The sequence below is a fragment of the Euprymna scolopes genome, chromosome 5 (assembly GCF_053919585.1).
Source record: "Euprymna scolopes isolate OS-2025 chromosome 5, ASM5391958v1, whole genome shotgun sequence".
Classification (NCBI taxonomy): domain Eukaryota; kingdom Metazoa; phylum Mollusca; class Cephalopoda; order Sepiida; family Sepiolidae; genus Euprymna; species Euprymna scolopes.
The window spans coordinates 26804904-26825133 of record NC_136486.1 but is presented as its reverse complement, the minus strand read 5'-3'; the positions used below and the strand labels follow the sequence as shown (position 1 = coordinate 26825133).

The 20230-nt window shown below is 32.4% G+C and overlaps 1 protein-coding gene across 5 annotated transcripts in view; it reads left to right on the top strand.

Moving 5' to 3' along the window:
- Positions 1-20230, top strand: part of LOC145276747 (uncharacterized) — a 288238-nt gene that overhangs the window by 81865 nt on the left and 186143 nt on the right. For 3 of the 5 annotated variants that reach the window (XM_080127979.1, XM_080127983.1, XM_080127978.1), the window contains one exon: positions 15458-15533. The exons of the other annotated variants lie outside the window; for them this stretch is intronic. The gene's annotated coding sequence lies outside the window, so the exon portion shown is untranslated. The remainder of the gene's footprint in view (positions 1-15457; positions 15534-20230) is intronic. 5 annotated transcript variants of the gene reach the window in all.

Genomic DNA, 20230 nt, shown 5'->3' with positions numbered 1-20230 from the left:
TTTGGCAGGGATTGTCTTATATAAAAATACTAGCCTGGGTGCCCGGAGTTGCCCGGCTGTTTAGAGGTGTGTTGAGCAAAAACAAAACAAAAAAAAAAAGTAGTAGTAGGAAGGCAGGCTTGAACCCGTACTGTGAAAGAGGAAAAGAATGTAGAAAAAAAAAAACGTCTTTGCCGTTGCGTCCATCACCAAACTGGATGTGGCGAATGTTTGAATTAAGGCTAGTCAATTGAAAAGAGGGGATGAATTTCGAAAATATTGGCGAAAAAAGTGACCCAATCCTTGTAGAAAATTGCCCAGTTGAAGGTGAAGGAATTAATGTTTTTGGCCAATTTTTCAATATTTGTCGTCGGAAGGGTCGAGCTTCAAGAGGATACCGATCTCATGAAAATCCATCACCTTTGTTGAAAGTTTTAGGTAGACATACATACATACATACATACATACATACATACATACAAAGACAGTGAGATTTGTATTATAGATTACCTCCCAAAAATATTTTATAAGACCATCTTCATTTATATCCTGCCTTTCATTAACCCCAACATTAATCCTAATCTAAGGTGCCTATAATATCCGTGTTGGCAAGACATGTTTATATTTTTTTCTGACAAATATCTAATACATCACAGGCCAATAGTTTTGGATTCTGTGAGTCGAGTGCCTTTGGATTCTGTGAGTCAGAATTTTTGGAACTTTGAGAGTCAGTCGAACCAACCATCTTCCTCTGCAACTATCTTTTTTTAACTCTTCAATTAATTATGTTTAATATTGGTGTGGCCCTGGGAAGAGGTCATAAAGAAAGACTTGAACAACAGGTTTAGGGAGAAAAGCATATATTGTACAAAGTATTGAATTGATTGCGTGCCTACTCTAGTCGGGAACTCATCAAAGTGAACCAAGCGGAAGCTTTACATTCCTCCCATTATTTAATTTTCGTGCTAGATGGAATTTGGTCTGGCAGAAGATTATTAGACAAGAAAAGATTTTGTTTTTATGAAGGCAGAACATAAATTCTTTTTTTTTATTTTTTTCTATTTTTGTTTTCTTTTTTTAAATATTTTTTGTTTCAAACTAGAAAGCAAAAACTTTTTTCTTTTACTTAGCAATTAGCAATAAACTAACCCCTTCTGAAAAGGTCACTTATAGGTGAGAACATATAGATATTCAGTACATAGAAGGTAACATTGAAATTCAGGACCACCTCCATTGTCTTCTTCAGAAACTTTTATACATTCGATTTAAATTTCATAAAAATATACATTTTGTACATTTATCTTAATTTATTTTTAATTTTGAATCGGTTCATATGTGTGTCATGTTGGTACAGTGGTAACATCACCAGCTTTGAATGCTACAGTTTTGCTTTCAGTTTCGATTCTAGCTGATGGCAATCAAATACTTTCTTTTTTTTTTACTTTTGAAATCATGACTCTATAACAATATATATTAAATCTGGACAAATTAAAATATCATATTTAAGTGTATTTTACGACCAGGCAAAGCCAGACATTCTCCCCCATTGCTAGTAGGGTATATTTGAAGTTTAAAGGGGTTATGAACTTATAGTATACTTATGGATTCAGAAAAACTTCCATTGTTTTTCCCAGTAAATCTTACATGAGAATACACTTTTAGATTTTATTTAGATTCGCTAACCTTAGGAAAATCAGATCATACGGTATCACTCGAAGAATGCTTAACATAATTAAATCCTTTTTAGATAAGAGAAAAATCCAGGTTGTCCTCAACGGTCGTACATCTAAACAATATGATATAAATGCGGGAGTGCTTCAAGAGTCTATCCTTGGACCTCTATTATTCCTAATATTCATAAATGATCTCCCTGACAAAATTGTCTGTGAGATGGGTATATATGCTGATGACACCACGCTCTATAACAGACACGACAAGAAAACAAATGAACACATATCTAAAGAAATGGCAGAAACACTAGAGGATGACCTCTGATCTGTAGTGGAATGGGGACAAAAATGGATGGTCACATTCAATGCTGCCAAAACTAAACTTGTTTCCTTCAATAATTACAAGAAACCTTCTCTACCACCAATAGCAATGGTCAAAGACTTTTTATCTGAAAGAACATCTTTTAAACTCCTTGGCCTAATGTTCACAGGAAACATGAGTTGAAACAATTTCATTGAGAGCATTGCCAGGACCGCTGCGAAGAAGGTATATTCTCTCTACCGTACACAGTGAGATGGGGATCTAGAGATTTTAGTCCTACTGGAAGTTTAAATCAATAAATATTTATTTTATTATTATTAATACAAACAGTGGAAGATGTTTTTTAAATTAAAACAAATAAAAAAGAAAATTTAAGGAATCTGTTTTGGCATCGGAAAATAGGTTAAAAAATTTTCCGATACTGATTCCGATACCCCCCAAAAAGCTCTGATTTTTCCGATTCCCAATTCCAATTAATTGTCCCAACACTAGTATTTATATTTGAAGGTGATTCAAGTATCGTAATTTCATTAGAGTATATTCTGTGGAATTGTAGAACGAGTACAAGGATGAAACACTGCGGCTATGCGACAGTCAGTCAGTGCAATACAAATTTTTCATGGTTTTTTGCTTTTTTCTATTTAAGTTATTTTAACCAATATCCGTTGTATGTACATATTCAAGAGAGGAAAAATCTGTTTCTTTTCTATCATCTTAAAAAACAAATTGTCGAAAAATGTGTATGTGTGCGCGTTGTATTGTCAGAATGAGGTCGTCGTTAAAAAAAAAAAAAAGCAATGTTAGTTGGCGGCATCTGCAATAGCACCGACACCTCTATTAATGGCACCTGCTCTCGTCATTCTTTGAGTTTTGATTAGACGCTTTGCATTTACTGTTTTTCTTCTTCTGCACACTTCCGACAAAAATGGTAGAAAAAAGTAAAAGAACGAATTAGACAAAATTGTTAACAGAAATAAATAATTCGAATTAAAACAATAAACAAAATATAATTTAAACGTTTGTCTTCTGTAACTTAGCAATTATTTCTTTCTCATTGTGTGTGTGTGCGCGTGTGTAGAGAGACAGAAATAAAAAATATAGTTATATATAGATACTAGCAGACCACCCGACATTGCCCAGTCATATAATACCCATAGATATTATATTTTAATTAATGCAGAATTTTTTTTTATTATAAACAGAAATACTGTAGGTATTAAACTTAACGTTAAATTCCATTGAAAAAAAAAAAATGAAAAGAAACTGAAACATGTGCGTGTGAGTATCATGTTTTTTTCAAAACAGTTAAGTAAAAAAAAAAAAGAAAAAAATATATATACTCGAGCTGAGATCAAAAACCAAAATCTAAAGACAGTGAATCAAGTACGATAACCATTAGACCGGCGTGACACGATCTTTTAAAAGTGTTTTCAAACCTACTTATTCTTAACATAAGTAATTTGTCATGTGAACGATTATTCACACATGCACATTCATGAAACAGCCAACGGATAAAAATCTGACTCCCACGTATCAATTTTTCAATTTTGACCCCTTAGCAGCCTTTTTCTCTGGATGAAAATGGATTAATAGTTTTCTACATGTCTAAATATCTTATATACCAAGTTTCAAGTTTGTAGATCAAAAATTCCTTGAGTATATAGGTTGAGAAGGGTCCTCTCTCACACACACACTCTCACTTTTATAGATATATAATTTAAATGTTCAATTGTAGTGAACTAAAGAAAAACAACTTTTTTTTTTAAAGTGCTTAATACATATGTAGAGCTATTATAAGTTATCTATTTATATATATAAAAGCGAAAATGTGTGTATGTATGTTTGTATGCGTGTTTGTATGCTCACAAAAACTTTCGACATGGGTCATGGATTTTCACAAGATGGTATCATTTTAAAGTTCCAACCATCGTCTGACAAATATCGAAAAATTCTCCAAAAACATTAATTTCTTCACCCTAAAATCATCAGTTTTCTACAGGGAGGGGTCAGCAAAAACCGTCCTCTCATGAAGTTCATGGGTTTGAATCGTGGTGTGAGATGTCTTCTTTTTTTTTTTTTTTTTTTTTTCGATTTTTTTTATTAAAGCCATTTTTCACGTAACGTTCGTTTTTCTGTTTTTTTTTTTTTTTTTTTTTTTTTTTTACTTCGCTTATCCACCCCCGACCACACACCCAAAAACACCCGGGTACCCACCAATTTTTAAAAATTTTAATATCGAAACAGACTTATTTAAGCCATTTTTCACGTGTTCGTTTTTCTGTTTTCATCGTTCGTTTGCTTTACGTTAGTTTTTTTTGTGTTTTTTTCCCGCTTAAATTTTAATGTTGTTTTCTTTTTTTTACTTCGCTTATAACAAACAAACTTGGTCATTGACGTTGTCGTCGTCGTAACGCTCGACAACTTCCGGGCGCGCACCTGTCAATTTGGTTCTGTAACTCATTCTGGCTGGCCAATTTTATTTTCAAACTTCGCCTCAGGGCTTCGGGCTCGACCCCCCCCCTCCCCGGGGTTTCTTTTTTATTTAACACCACACACACCCACAAACACCCGGGCAACACCGGGTACCCCCGCTAGTCTATATATATAAAAGCGAAAATGTATGTTCACTTTTTGTGTATGTCCAAGAAAGGCTTTTTTCAGAGAAACGGTTGGTCGCCTAACAACTTTTTAAAACTTTTTATATCACATGTAAATCGTAATATCTCAGATTTAACAACGGAGCTTGCCTGTCTATTTAATTTGCTCGACTTCCGGAAGATAAATATTCAACATCTTTCGCACGCCACATGTAGGTTAGGCCTTTTCCTATAATGTTTCCCCCTACCCCCAACGTCTTGGGGAGGGGGGAGCATTCCCGCACTAAATGAAATGCTACCCCGCAGTCAAAAGTTGACCTCATTAAGTCATTAAAACGTGCACCTGCCAATTTAAGTAATTAAATAAATTCAAACGTGTTTCTGTCAGTATGTCGCCATGGCCTAGTGGTTAACTTGCACATTTTTTTTTTTTCAGTTTCATTTCAAACTTTGCCTTAAGGGTTCGGGTTCGATCCTCATACTCACCTACCAAAACTTTTTTTTTTATTATTTTACCCCCCTCTCCGGAGTTTTGATTTACTCAAAACACCCGGGCATCGCCGGGTACCCCCTGCTAGTCTATAATATAAATCTCACCTGTCTTTAAATGTATGCATGTTTGTATGTCTCGCAAAAACTTTTGACACAGGTGAAGGGTTTTCATGAGATTGGTATCGTTTTGAAGCTCAACCCTTTGGACGACAAATATCGAAAAATTGGCAAAAAACATTAATTCTTTCACCTTAAACTCGACTGTTTTGTACAAGGAGGGGTCGATTTTTTTTTTTTTCTGACATTTTAGCGAGTCATCGTCACCGCCGGATTGACTTTGGTTAATTTCAATTAACTTCTGGTCGCGTCATGGAGACATCGGCTAAGACGTCAGATTTTCTTTTACTTTCTTTTCTGCCTTTGCAGCACAGGTTCAAGCCTGCCTGCCTACTACCACATTTATTTTAATTTTTTTTGCTTAACATACACTTCCAAACACTCGGGCAACGCGGGGCACCCAGACTAGTATTATATAAATGCGAGAAAAATCCAATGCTGATTTATCAATGTTTCGGCAATGCTTTCCTGAATGCTAGAAAATTGCTTCTGTTGTACCAGTTTTCAAGAATTCTGGCAAAAGAACCGACACAATTATCACCCCATTAGCCTTCTCTCTCTCCTCACCAAAATCTTTGAAAAAAAAAAGTCAAAAACTCTTAGATATAATAAACTTGTTTCCAACCAACAGTATGGATTTAGGCAAGCCCTTTCTACTGCAGATATCCCAACTGTAATCTCCGAACGTATATACCTGAATAAGGCAGGGAAAGCTAAAGCTTTGATAAGGTTTTCTCATGAAAGTTAAATCATATTCCTGGACGAAGGAAGAATCTCTTTGAGTAGAAGGTTTTCTGACATTTAAGGATCTCTACAATGTAGGGATGAGATTTTGTTGCTTGTTGGGATAGTCGAGGGGGTACAAGTATTTGGTGTCCATCGTAGAATAGGCAAAGGGTTGCAACATTTCATCATTAAGATTGGAGTTGGTTGACAGTGCAGGACCTATTAGGTTGGTGACTCTTTTTTGAACCTTGTCTAGGAGTACGAGACTAGTAGCAGATACACCATCCCAAATGTGGTAACAATACTCCATGCATGGGTGAATGGTGGCCTTGTAGGAATACAGGATACTCTCAGGTGTAAGTACTTTTCTAGCCTGGTAGAGAGAGCTCACCTTCTTTGTAGCAGTCGTGGCAATGACCTCGATATATTTGTTCCAATTCATGCTCAAAGCAGTAGCCGTAGATATATCCAAGACCTTTGAAAAGGTATGGCATGATGGTCTTATGAAGATTAAATGATATGATATTACTGGACAAATACCTAACATAATCAAATCCTTTTTAGATAAAAAAAAAAAAAAATATCCAAGTTGTCCTTGATAAGCGTACATCAAAACATGATATAAATGTGGGCGGTCAATACTTTTTTTTTTTTTTTTTTAAATAGGCATCATCACTTATCAAGGCCCAGGGATCACTCGAGGATAAGAGTTAAAGAGTGTACAGTAGTCAATTGGACAATATAGTAATTGTCAGTAATGGAAATTCAGTAAATTTGTTAACTTAAGGGGAACAGCTTAGCAAGAACTTGTTTACATTGGACTTGAAGACAACCATATTTAAGTCAGCTTGGAGCTTTATTATTCCTGATATTCATAAATGACCTCCCTGATAAAATTGTCGCTGAGATGGGTATATTTGCTGATAATACCACGATCTGTAACAGACATAAGAGGAAAACAAATGAATATATAAGAAAATGGCTAAAAACCTTAGAGGAAAACCCCCAGTTTGCTGTGGAATGGGGTTGAGACTAGATGGTAATGTTCAATTCTGCTAAAACTAAGCTTCTTTCTTTTAATAATTACAAGAAACCTTCTCAACCACTGATAGCCATGGCTATGAACGCTTTGTTAAAACTGCTTGGCTTAACATTCATGGGCAACATGAATTGGAACAAATGCATTGAGATCATTGCCAAGGTTGCTGCAAAGAAGGTGGGCTCTCTCTACCATGCTAGAAGGTTACTTACACCTGAGAGTATCCTGTATCTCTACAACCTGGATGTCTTCAAGTCCGTAAACAAATTCCTGATGAACCACCCCCGTAAGTAGACACTTTATTAAATCTCCACACTAACGTACTGTACTTACAATAACCCTTATCCCTGAGTGGCTTCCGGGCCTTGATAAGTGGTGACCACCTTGTAAAAAGAAAAAAAAAGTCACTATTCGCTCAATGCAGGGAGTATTGCTGCTACATTTGAACTAGTGCATCTGCCACTAGTCACTCGCTATTAGACAAGGTTCAAAAAAGAATCTCCAATCTAATAGGTCCTGGACTAGCAACCAAATTCCAATCTGTCACATCGCTTAAATGTGGCATCTCTGTGCCTAATTTATAAATATTTTAACAGAATGTGCTCTGAATAACTCAAAACACTTGTATCCCTGACTAACCTTACAAGTAGCAAAATTCCACCCCTACACTGTAAAGAACCCTAGATGCTGAAAAGCCTTCTACTCAAGTAGTTTCTTCCTTCAAACTGTTAAACTTTTGAATTACAAACCCTCGTACCCCCCTCGATATAAATACCCCCAACAAACCCGGCAAACACCAAAATCCCACCTCTTCACAGTAGAGATCCCCAGATGCCAGAAAGCCTTTTACTCTAATAGTTTTTTTTTTCATGTTTCTTTCACAGAACTGCTAGACTTCGGAATTCACTTCTGGGTTCCTGTTTCTGACATGCATAAATTATAGTGTGATGTAAACAGTCATCTTGCTGCTAAACTCCCTACATAGTGTTGCTGCAATTATGTCCTAGCCTGCTTTCCTGACTGTATTAACATGCAGAAGTTCAAATGTAATGTGAATAGAAATCTTGCTGCCCAACTTCCTACATAGTATCCCTGTAAATTTGATTTCAAATTTGCCCCTTATGTCAAAGTGGCACCATACCTTGTTTGGGCTGAAAAAATAGTAAAAAAACAAAACAAAAAAAAAAAAAAAAAAAATCCTCAGTGCGGGTTACACTCAAAATATAACTGCCAATTACTTAGGACTTCTACTCTGTCATGGTCGATGAAACTATAGCATGCTACTCCCATGGATCAAATAAAGGGTTCCATTAAAAAATTCTGTGCAGATTACCGAGTTCGAGAGGCAGGTTTTCGAATTCGACAAGATACATCTGAAGAAAGACGGAGGTTATATCAACCGAAATAACACTCAAGATGATACCAATAGTCTGAAGAATCCAAATAATTAAAATACAAATTAAAATACATTTTTAATCTCCTCTCGGTCCACTCAGCATCCCCTTGTGTATTCCTGCTGAATCCTTTAACATCCATGTTCTTATTTTTTTTTTTTTTTCTCTCATTTGTACTTGCTAGATAAAGTGAAATGAACAGTTGTATTTTGTTTTTATGAGTGTTAAGTGCAAATGAAGTTGTATTCTTTTTTCATCAAAATGAAATATACTTTCCCAAATGCTCTGGATAATGTAGTATCAGAATATGGTTATGGGAGTCTATCTTCAACGTTCTAAGAAACATACATGATTAAACGGACCGATAAGAGCTGCAAAATATCTAGGAATGAAAGAGAGAATGAATTATATAAATGAATATCAATTATCCATTAGGTTGGAACATAAAAAAATGCAGACGGGCAGAGAAAGAGAAGAGACTTGTCTTTTTATGGATTTTTGTATGTTTCAGTTCTATAGATATTATCTTTACATATGAAATTTTTCTACACCAAAACAAAGGTACCTTTTAAAAGATAAATATATGGTCAAACTTGAGTTTCATTACTCATTTAGATCCACACAAATAGGTATATTATAACTAATATTCCTGGTGAACCAAGTGCAAAAGAGATTCAGACAATTGCACTTAAGGGAACAGCGAGGATACTAAAAAGAGCTCTCGGTTGGTTTCAATAAAAAAGCGGGGCAATGTTGGCAGCTGGTTTGGCTGCCCCATACCCGGCATTACAATCTTCAAAGGAAGAAAAATAAAAAAAATAAAAAATTATTTAACATTTGTCTTTTGTAACTTAGAATTATTTCTTTCTCATTGTGTGTGTGTGTGTATTAATAATGGGACAATTTCAATATTTTTCCCGATTCTGATACAATTACCGATTCCAATTCTTCATAAATTTCTAAATATTTAGCTATAAAATGGTTATATTGTCCCGATTACCATAAAAACACACATCGTATATTTTCTCAAACGTAAAAGTACACTTGTCAGGGCTCAATTTTAAAATTCATTGAATCACAATTTAATTTATATATATATAAGGGGGTTAAAATTATGATTTACGGACATTTATTGTTCATGAAATAAGGAATATAAGATAAAATGAATTATTTCCTTATTACATGGAGTTTAAAAAATTTACCAATTTTCTTCCAGAGGAAAATGGTTAGCAAAAGAAATTTTTTTTTTTAACATTGCTGGTTAGCGCAAAAAATTGAAAGTTGCAGTGTTCAAAAGATTATATAAAATTATATAAGATTATATAAAATTATATAAGATGCAAAAAAAATATTTAATAGCAACAATAATATCTATATATATTATTGTTATTATTAAATATGTTTTGATGAACACAGACAAGCTTGTTTCATCTTCATTAATACTAATCAGTATGGTTATATACGACCGTCTCGTCAGCCACTACCAGACATAAACGTCATACTTCAGTCACGACTCTCTTAAGATTCTATGTTTAAGCCCATGCGCAAACAACTGTATAGAATTTGAACAGAACTCTTTAGCTAATCAATGTGGGGAGCTTGTTCTCGTTCCGTTAGTCATGATTGTATCCTTAGCATCTTCTGCATTGAGGATTGAACCTTCAACCTCCAAAAGAGTGTCACTCAGAAATGATTATTACTTTAGCATATTATCTGCTATATACGGCATAATCACATTGACACACCGGTTCTTATTAAATCGCCAAAATTAAGCAGTGTTAAGCTTGGTCAGTACCAGATGGGTGACCAATTTGAGAATTCCATGTATGTAGGAGGACGTCATCATCTCCCCTAACAGGGATATACATGCGACTGGGGACAGCTTGTGAATTTCATATTTCCATGGAACTTCCTTCCTTGGAGGAAGCCAGATTTTTTTTTTTTTTTAATTAAAAAACTTTTTTTTTACTACTTATCACACTAATGCATTTCTGCGAAACCAATTTTTGTAATTGAAATTGATAGAAATGTTAGAATGCGACTTTGTTTTCAATTCTACAAACTGGTTGTTCTTCTTTCTTGCTGGATATCTGCTACAACTTCACCATTTTCTCTTAATTCTTTTCCCATCAGAATCATATGGAGACTGCAGACTGCAAGATGAGGATGAAGTATGGAAAGAATTTTCCTACATCATTTTACTGTTTTATTTATTTTATTCAGATTTTCTGCACAAAATCTATACTATATTTCTCTTGGTCTGTCTATCTGTATGTCTGTTACACTTTTCCTCAGAAACTAGTGAACTGATCTAGTCGAAATTTTGTATGCACCTTTTGTTATAATAAGGTTCAGTGAACTAAGTATTATGGTATCTGTCTGATGCACAGCTAAGGATTAATATTTAATGCAAAAATAAACACAAATTTAACCATATTCAACCATCAATTTTGCATGAAGAACTGGTTCTATATGTACAGGCTATAATCTTTGCCCGTTTTTAATCCACTAAATACTTTAGCGTGTGTGTCTGTAATTTGTGTGTATATATATATATATATATATATATATATATTATATATATATATATATATATATATATATATTATATAACACTTTTCCGACACCCATAACAGAAAAATACAAGTAAAAACACTAAAATCAAATTATTAGGTTGGTGCAAAAAGGTTGTTTTTTTGCTGTTCAACTATATATGAAAAAAAAATACTACATTATTTTTCCACCAACCTAATAGTTCATTACAATATTGAAGAGGAATTTTTAGGGTTTAAATCACATATAGATGTTCTTTATTTTACATTGAATAAAATGGACGAAATTTGATTTAAGCTTCACAAAATAACTAAAACATAAAAAAAAATATGAGAAAATAACTATGGCGCCATAAATATGTGGATTAGGGATTGATAGAGATTAGTATTTAATACAAAGACAAGCACAAATTTAACTAAAATGTTCAACCATCAATTTGACATAAAGCATTCATTTTAAGTCAACAAAGTATAATTTTTGCCAGTTAAAATCGGAAAAAAAATCTAGTTTAGAAATATTTAACAAATATCTTCATTATAATAGATGAATAATCATATAAAATGAATGCATCTATATATTAATATGATAATGATATAAAATGAATGTATTAATACAATAATCTATATATATAAAAGCGAAAATGTATGTGTGTATGTATGTACGCTTTTCCTCGATGTCCACAAAAGGCTTCTTTCAAAGAAGCGCTTGCTCGGTTCACAACTTCTTAAAACTTTTTATATCATCTATAAATTGTAATATCTCAGAGTTATCCACGGAGCTCGCCTGTCTATTTAATTTTATTGACTTTCAAACGTTAATTATTCCACATTTCCCGCATCGGCACGCGTTACATTCGGTTTTCGGTATAAAAAAAAGCGAAACTCTACTCTAATCACAGGCCGAAAGCCAGTTTTCTCAAGAGAGCTAAGTAACGTTTGTTCAATGTCGACTTCGTCATATTAGACTGTAGCTTTCATTTCGCTCCTCCTAATAAACAGGGAGCGGGTTTTTAAAAACAAACAAACCGATTTATTCAAAACTGTCCCGCACAAAATCGTAACTGCTGAATACCTATCGCCGTCACGTCAATCAAAAACGCACACCTGTTTTTTTTTTTTTTTTCACACTTTACTATTTTCCAACTGCGCGTCGTGAGGGCTTTGGTTTTTTTTTCACATTTTCGGGGTTTTTTCACATACCCCGAAAAACACCCGGGCAACGCCGGGTACCCCTCGCTAGTCATATATAAAATAAAATATATCTATATATCATATATTATCTATATCTATATAATCATATATAAAATAAATATATCTATATATTAATATGATAATCATATAAAATGAATATATCTATATATTAATATGATAATCATATAAATGAATATATCTATATATTAATATGATAATCATATAAATGAATATATCTATATATTAATATGATAATCATATAAATGAATATATCTATATATTAATATGATAATCATATAAATGAATATATCTATACATTAATATGATAATTATATAAAATGAATATATCTATATATTAATATGATAATCATATAAAATGAATATATCTATATATTAATATGATAATCATATAAAATGAATATATCTATATATTAATATGGTAATCATATAAAATGAATATATCTATATTAATATGGTAATTATATTAAATGAATATATCTATATTAATATGATAATCATATAACAATTGTATCTATATATAATCATATAACATAAATAAAACGTTAACTAAAAAAATCATTTTTTATTTAAAAATAAATGAATTGTTCTTCACCAACAGTGATACGTTTAACATCTTTTTTTGTTTGTTTTAATGTGTTAGATGGCGTTTTCTTGGAAACTATTTGGCTGATCCAGCTGAAATTTTTTATGGCCATTTGTTATGATAAGGTGCAGCAAATTAAATACTCTGGTAGCCTTCAATGCCCAATTAGGGATTAATAAGGATTAGTATTTAATGCAAAAATGAGCACAAATTTAACCATATTCAACCATCAATTTGGCATAAAGCACTCATTCGAAGTTAAGGAAATATAGCTTTTGTCCGTTTTTAACAAGATAAGAAGTCTAGTGTATATATATATATATATATAATGTAGTATCCCCTCTGTATTTGCAGGGGTTACATTCTTTACCCTCCCCCTCAAATAGAGGATGCAGTTTTAAACGTCTGTGTATGGGATTATGTACGGTACTAAATGTTTCCCAAACACTTTTTAAAGACACTTTACTCATTAGAACCTCAGGATACAGCATTAATCTGTTCCAGAGTTGGCATCGTAAAGTGTAATTGCTGTATGGTGGGGTTTAAGCAAAATTTTACACAGTATATATATGGTGACCCCCCCCCCCAAAAAAAAGGGCCCCAACTCTAATTAGGCCCTGTTTCTTAGTGTTTTGTCTGAATAAAATGAAAATTTGGTCATAACTAGTTTATTATATTCAAAACATCACATCAAAACACTAGGGTCTTTGGCTTTTTTTCTCCGTTGACTGTAAAATGCTCAGAAAAACAATTGAATGTCCTCTGTTTTTTTTTTTTTTTTTTTTTTTTGGGGCCACCCTGTATTAAAAATTAGTAACAAAATACAGTACAGTATATAATACACATAACATAAATAACACCGTAAGGCGGGGCAAATACTGTTACCAGGGGCCAGAAAAACATTGTATTCCATATTGTAACCTGGAAAAAATGTATCCTAGGGCCACCGTATCCTCGGGTTCTACCGTACAGTAATAATGTAGTAATATCGCATGCAGTTATAATAATGTAAACACATTTTAATTTTGTATTGCAACAATATTTTAATTTAAAATAAATGAAATCTCTTAGACTTTAAAGAGAAAAAAAATGTACTAGCCACTAAATGCCAAATTAACCTGCGATATGCCAAACAAAATCTCCAAATCTAGTGGGGAAAACTGCTAAATTGGCAACACATTTCAATTTTGTATTTCACCAGTGTACACATTGCACCTACTTGCTAAATGTCTATATGACGTCTCTCAGAAAGTTTACAGTTGAGTAGTAGTAAAACATTGAACATTTTTTTTTTTTTTTTTTTTTGCCTGTCTTCACCTGCTGCTCGCTGTCTGGTGTGCATATGCCTCAAATTTTCTTTGCAGTTTTTTTTTTTTTTTTTTTTTTTCAGTTTGAAATTCTTCAAACGTTACTGGAAAACAAAATCTCCAGATTTTAGACATTGAAAATTTACCCACTTATATTCAAAACAAAATCTCCAGATCTAGTGGGAAAACTGCTAAATTAACAACACTTTTACTGAGAATTCATTTTTATGATATTATGACGCTAGCCCGTTATACTGGCATAAATATGTGAGGTCGCATATGGGGAACCATTAACAGGTGAGGGTATACTGTGTGTGTGTGTGTATACACACACACACACACATATATATATATTCATGTTGGGATGATTAATTGTAATCATGAATTGTCAAAATTCAAACTTTTTGGTGTATCATAATCAGAAATAATAACAGAGCCAGAAACTATTCTTTTAATTATCTTTTTTATTTGATTTTATTTAAAGCAACATCTTCCGCCGCTGGTAGTAATGATAAAATAATAAATATTTATTGATTTTAAACTACCAGTAAAACTAAAATCTATAAATCATCTCCCAAAAGTGTATGGTTTTGTTTGAGAAAATATCTGCACATTTAACATGTGTTTTTATGGTAATCGGGGGGGGGGGGGAAATAATATATAGTTAAATATTTAGATTTATAAAGAATCGGAATCGGGAAGAATATTGGAATCGTCTCATCACTAATATATTATTGGTTTCAGGAGATTCCTTTTGGTGAAATATTGAATAACCTCTACTCTCATTAAGACCATTATTGGATACACTAGAGAATGAACTTTAAAAATTTTTAGGCCTCAAAAATCAAATAAAGTTAAAAAAAATTTTTTTTAGAGTTCTGCTTGGCAACTCTGATAAAAATTTGTTGTAATTTTATTCATTTTATTTTATTTCTATTTTATTTATTTACTAGATGTACTCGGCGTTGCCCGGTATTAAATGTGATGTTGAATTCCTTAAAAAAGAATGATATAAAAATAATAAGGAAAGAAACTGAGACATGTGCATGTATTGTTTTTTCTAAACAGTTCAGTTCTTGTAAGTAAAAAAAAACTGAGATGAAAACTAAAACCTAAAGACAGTGAGTCAAGTATGATGGCCATTATGCCAGCTTGACATGATCTTTAAAAAGTATTTTCAAACCTACTTAATCATAACATGAATAATCATCTTTCATTTGAACGATTCACAAACGGATAAAAATCCAATGCCCTCACGTACCAAGTTTTCATTTTTGACCCCTTAGCATCCCCTTTTTTTTTTTATGAAAACCAATTAAAAAGTTTTCTACGAGTCTGGATAACCTATATACCAAATTTCAAGTCTATAGATCAAAAATTTATTGAGTATATAAGTTGAGAAGTGTGCTCAGACACACACACACACTCGTTTTTATAGATATATAAATTTTTTGTTTGTTTTTGCAGATATCCACGAACAGGAATTTACATGTGTATTCTTACAAGAATAAACCAGAAAAAAATCTGGAAAAATTAAAACAAGGTAAATATAAGATCAAAGACTTTTAATTGCTTAAATCACCACTTATCAAGGCCTGAAGGCCACTTGAGGATAAGGATTAATGAGTGTATAGTAGTCAATGGGAAAATATTGTAGTAATCGTAGTGGAAATTTGGTAAATTGGATTACTTAAAGGAACGGCTCATCAAGAACTTGTTCACATTGGACTTAAAGACGACCATATTGTAATCAGTTGGAAAGCAGAAAAACAGAATAGAGTTCCACAGGCATGCAGTTCTAAAAAAGAAGCTGTTTCATGGAATCTACATTTAGGTTTAGAGTTATCTATAAGCAGAACAATATGACCATTCCTTTTTGTTCATTTGTTCTTAAGATCAGACTATAGTATGTGTACACTTATATTTTCACTGCTGCTGCCTTAAACTAGAGAATATGGTAATCTTTGAGTATATGGTATAATCACACTGACACATCTATTCTCGTTAGATCACCAAAATTAAGCATCATTTAGTTTGGTCAGTATTAAGATGAGTGACTACTTGGGAATACCAGATCTTGTATGTGCTCTCTGCTTATCTCAACATTATTTCTGGTCATCCTGGACTCCTTGTCACTGGAAACAGTGTCGATTCAGGAAAGGATGGTTGATGATTATGCAACTCTTGCTTCGCAGTTTAGCATCATCTATCATCCCTCAAGGATGATCAAATAGTTCTTGTTCTGAGGGATGAACATCCATTTTTATTTTTGAGCTAGAATTAAAGTGTAGTATCTGTTTCAGATTTGTTTTGTAAAATTCATGGATTTTGAATGGAAATAAAGTAACCTTGATTGGTTTGTGCTTCATATAAGTTTATGCAGCCATAAGAGAATTGCTGCCTGCAGGGGTTTTGGAGTTTGGGCACATTTCGTTTCACAAGGAAAATGTTTAACATTTTTTTTTTTTTTCACTTTTTTTTTTTTTTTTTTTTCAAATAAGTAAATTAGAAACCAATGTAACTACTTTTATTAATAATAAGGATACACCTACACCAGCAACCAATAATCTGCATCATACACCATTATCCATATTATACAATATCTGTTATAAGCTATTACATTATTGTAAACAATTCTTGTTTACAATTAAACCGCTTAGTCCACTCCCACAGTACTTCAAAAGGAATGCTTAAGTGAATTCATTTTGAACTCCATTCTTTGATTTATTTTCATTTTGAGTCGCTGATAATTTGAATGGATTTTTAAGGACATTTAGATAGTAAAAGGTCAATCCACATCTATGAAACCATAGTACATCTTTGGAATATGTGGCATTATAGTTTCTAAATAAATAATCTGTACTAGTGTGTGTGTGTGTGTGTTTATGTACGTTTTATTTTTTATTACCATATCTTTCTGTTAAGTTACATTTATTGTTTCAGCTACCCGGCCGTTTTTTTGGCCGTCCGTAGCTTCCTCAGACTTTTACAGAAATGTCCTATATATATATATATATATATATATATATATGTATATATATAATAGGACAACAAGAGTATGAAATGAAGACACAAAACTATATATTGGTAGATATAGAATGGATCATTTATTGAATAATGGAATACAAGCAGAATTTGGGGGATAGAAGGGACTCTTTATGCCAGTCTAATGCTTCTCATCAGAAGAGTAGAGACTGTGCTAGGTAGCATGGAGGAGATGCAGCATCTAGCGTAGGGTTCATTACGAGCGAAAAAGATTAAGAGGAATTATAGAATGTTGGAGAAGCTTTATTGAATTATAAATAAATAAAAGAGAAGCTTGTTATATATAGTATGATATATAAAATTGTATATGGTCTTTAACATAGTGTTGAGTTTAAGGGGTATATGTTTTAGGGTTAATTTGGGGGTATATTGTGGCTGCGTGGTAATTTAATTTAATGGTTTGTGGGGTGTCTATTATCTATGGAGTGGTATTATTAACAGGTGCAACCTAAACGGCAAATAGCGGCTATAAATCGCCTATAATTTTTTTGGTGGGGTGGGGGTTAAATGCAAGGTTGTGATATTGATTAGGTAATATGCGGTATTATCCAGATACGTCTCCTCTTGTGGAATTGAACTTTCTCTTTTCTTCTTATGCATTAAGCTATATATATATATATATATATATATATATATATATATATATATATATATATATATATATATAGTGTATTTATCAGGGTTGTGGGGTTGGAGGTTTTGGTTGGAGCCTAATTCGCAAAAATGTTAACAGTTGAATTTTTGAACCAACAGACAATCCGAATATTGGAAGACTTTCAGGGGTTGGAGTCATATATTTTGGAATTCTCAACCCTTGTATTTACCAGGCATCACCTGGATGAAGGGGTTAGAAAAAAGCTAATTAAAACTAGTCATGTTTTCAATTTTTTTATAAATTGAATTAAAAAAAAATAATTTAAACCTACAATAAAATTAAAAATAAAAACAGCTTTTTGGACAAAGCTGTCGTAGTCGGAGAAAATTTATTTGAATTATATTAATGCTATGGCTTTTCACAGAGACATTGCATAGCCAGCTGGTTCCCTCTCTTCAAACGTTTGTTGACTTGTGTTTTAGAATGAACAGCTATTTAATCTGGAACTGCTTTATTGTTTAATCACAATTCACCTGAAGTTTGTTACTTTCTTTGCCAGCCAAGAATCAAATGCGTGCAAGATGGTCGGTGCATTGATCCATCTATCGTTGATATATTTTTTTTAGATGCGTCATAATATCTATGAACTTGAATTTAAATTCATTTTTTGAGATATATATATATATATATATTAGTGTTGGCACAATTAATCGAAAAAATAAGAACTTTTGGGGAATTGGAAAAATTTGTGCCTATTTTCTGATGCCAAAAACGATTTTTTTTAATTATCTTTTATATTTGATTTTGTTTAAAAAAATGGCCTCCACAGCTGGTAGTGATGACAAAATAAGTATTTATTAATTTTTAAACTACCAGTAAAATTAATATCTACAGATCATCTCCAACAAGTGTATTTTTACATTTGAGAAAATATATGCCCATTTGTATTTTTATGGTAATCAGGGAGAAAATAACAACTCTATTAAATATTTAGATATTTATAAAGAATTGGAATCGTCCCATTACTAATAAATATGGCAGGCCACCCATGTTGCTTGACTGTAAAATACACTTAAATATGATGTTTAAACTCCTACAGATTTCATATTTATTATTATAGAGCTAATTAGTAGTGATTTTAAAAGTTAAAAAAATGACTTGGGTGCCATCAGCTAGAATCGAAACCAAAATATTTAGCTTTTTAGCTGTATTTGCTACTATCTGACCTAAAGGTATATGCATATCAAAACTTTATAAATTAATACACTTAAACCTATAAATGTATATTTGCACATGCATAGTTTCAATTTTTCAACTTTGATCTCTTAGCAGCTATTTTTTCTGGCTAAAAACCAAATCAAATTGGTTTCATAGGTCTGAATATCCCATATATCAAGTTTCAAGTCTGTAGACCTAAATTGACAGAGCACACACACACACACATACAAGTTCATTTTGTGTGTTGATGTATGTATATACACACACACACACACACACACAAATGTTGTGTGTATTTAGGTTGCATTTTTTATTTAAGCAAACATTGTTAAAGATAACAGCTGTTTAATTTTACCTTTTTATTTCTTATTTTTCTGTGAAAATCAAAAAAAAATAATATGAGTGACAGACGTTTTCGATTATTTGTTGAATCATTGGGTGAAAATATCAAATCAACAAGAAAGCTGGAGAAAAGGAAGAGAATTTCAAAAGCAACTGCAAGGCGAGCATTTGTAGGCAGTTGGATGCCTGACAAACATTCTCAGACTGTTCATGGGAAACGTTAATGGCCTAAATTCTGTGTGTCAAAATTAGTGCCACCAGATAAAAATGATATTATGCTAAGCATTTTAAAGTATTATTACTGGTTTCATCGGCAATATTATTAATTGTAGATCATCGAGATTTTATTCAGAAAATCAAAGATATTAATATAAGTTCCTTAGGTGTCACAAACGTTTCCAATCTGGCATCAAATCATCTTCTGGTGAGGGGGCAACTAAACAAGTAGGCTGGGAAAACTGGAGAAGAAAAGGAATTTCAGTAGTCTTACAGGGGTTAGTATACACAGATATCATCGGAGCATCAGAGTGTTTTTAGAGACCATTAGTAAGCTGAATTCTGGAATCAGAATTACAGTTATGTGGAAAAGAGTGATATTACGAGAAACATTCTAAAATATTGTAACTGGTTTTATAGACAATATTGTTAGTTCTAGGTTGTTGGGTTTTTACATAGATAGCTTTGAGTATTTTTAACTTTTTAAAATTGGTTTTGTGATGTATTATTTTTGTGTTACTAATATTTGTCATAACTCGATTATGTTTTTTGTAGTTTACAATATGCATGGTGAGGCATTGGTATGGGGTAGTGGTTGTATAACCAATATAACTGTTTCAAGATTATTATGGAAGTTATACTCTCCCAAAGGGCATTGAAACTTATGAATATTAAGTAAATACTAGCAGAACATGTGGAAATTCCATGGTAGTTAAAAAATCGAGATTTTCTTTTTCAATGAAAATTGAATACAACACATTTTTTTTTTCTGAATATTTTTATATAAATTATAAAGATTAAAAAGAATAATAAATGTCAATTCA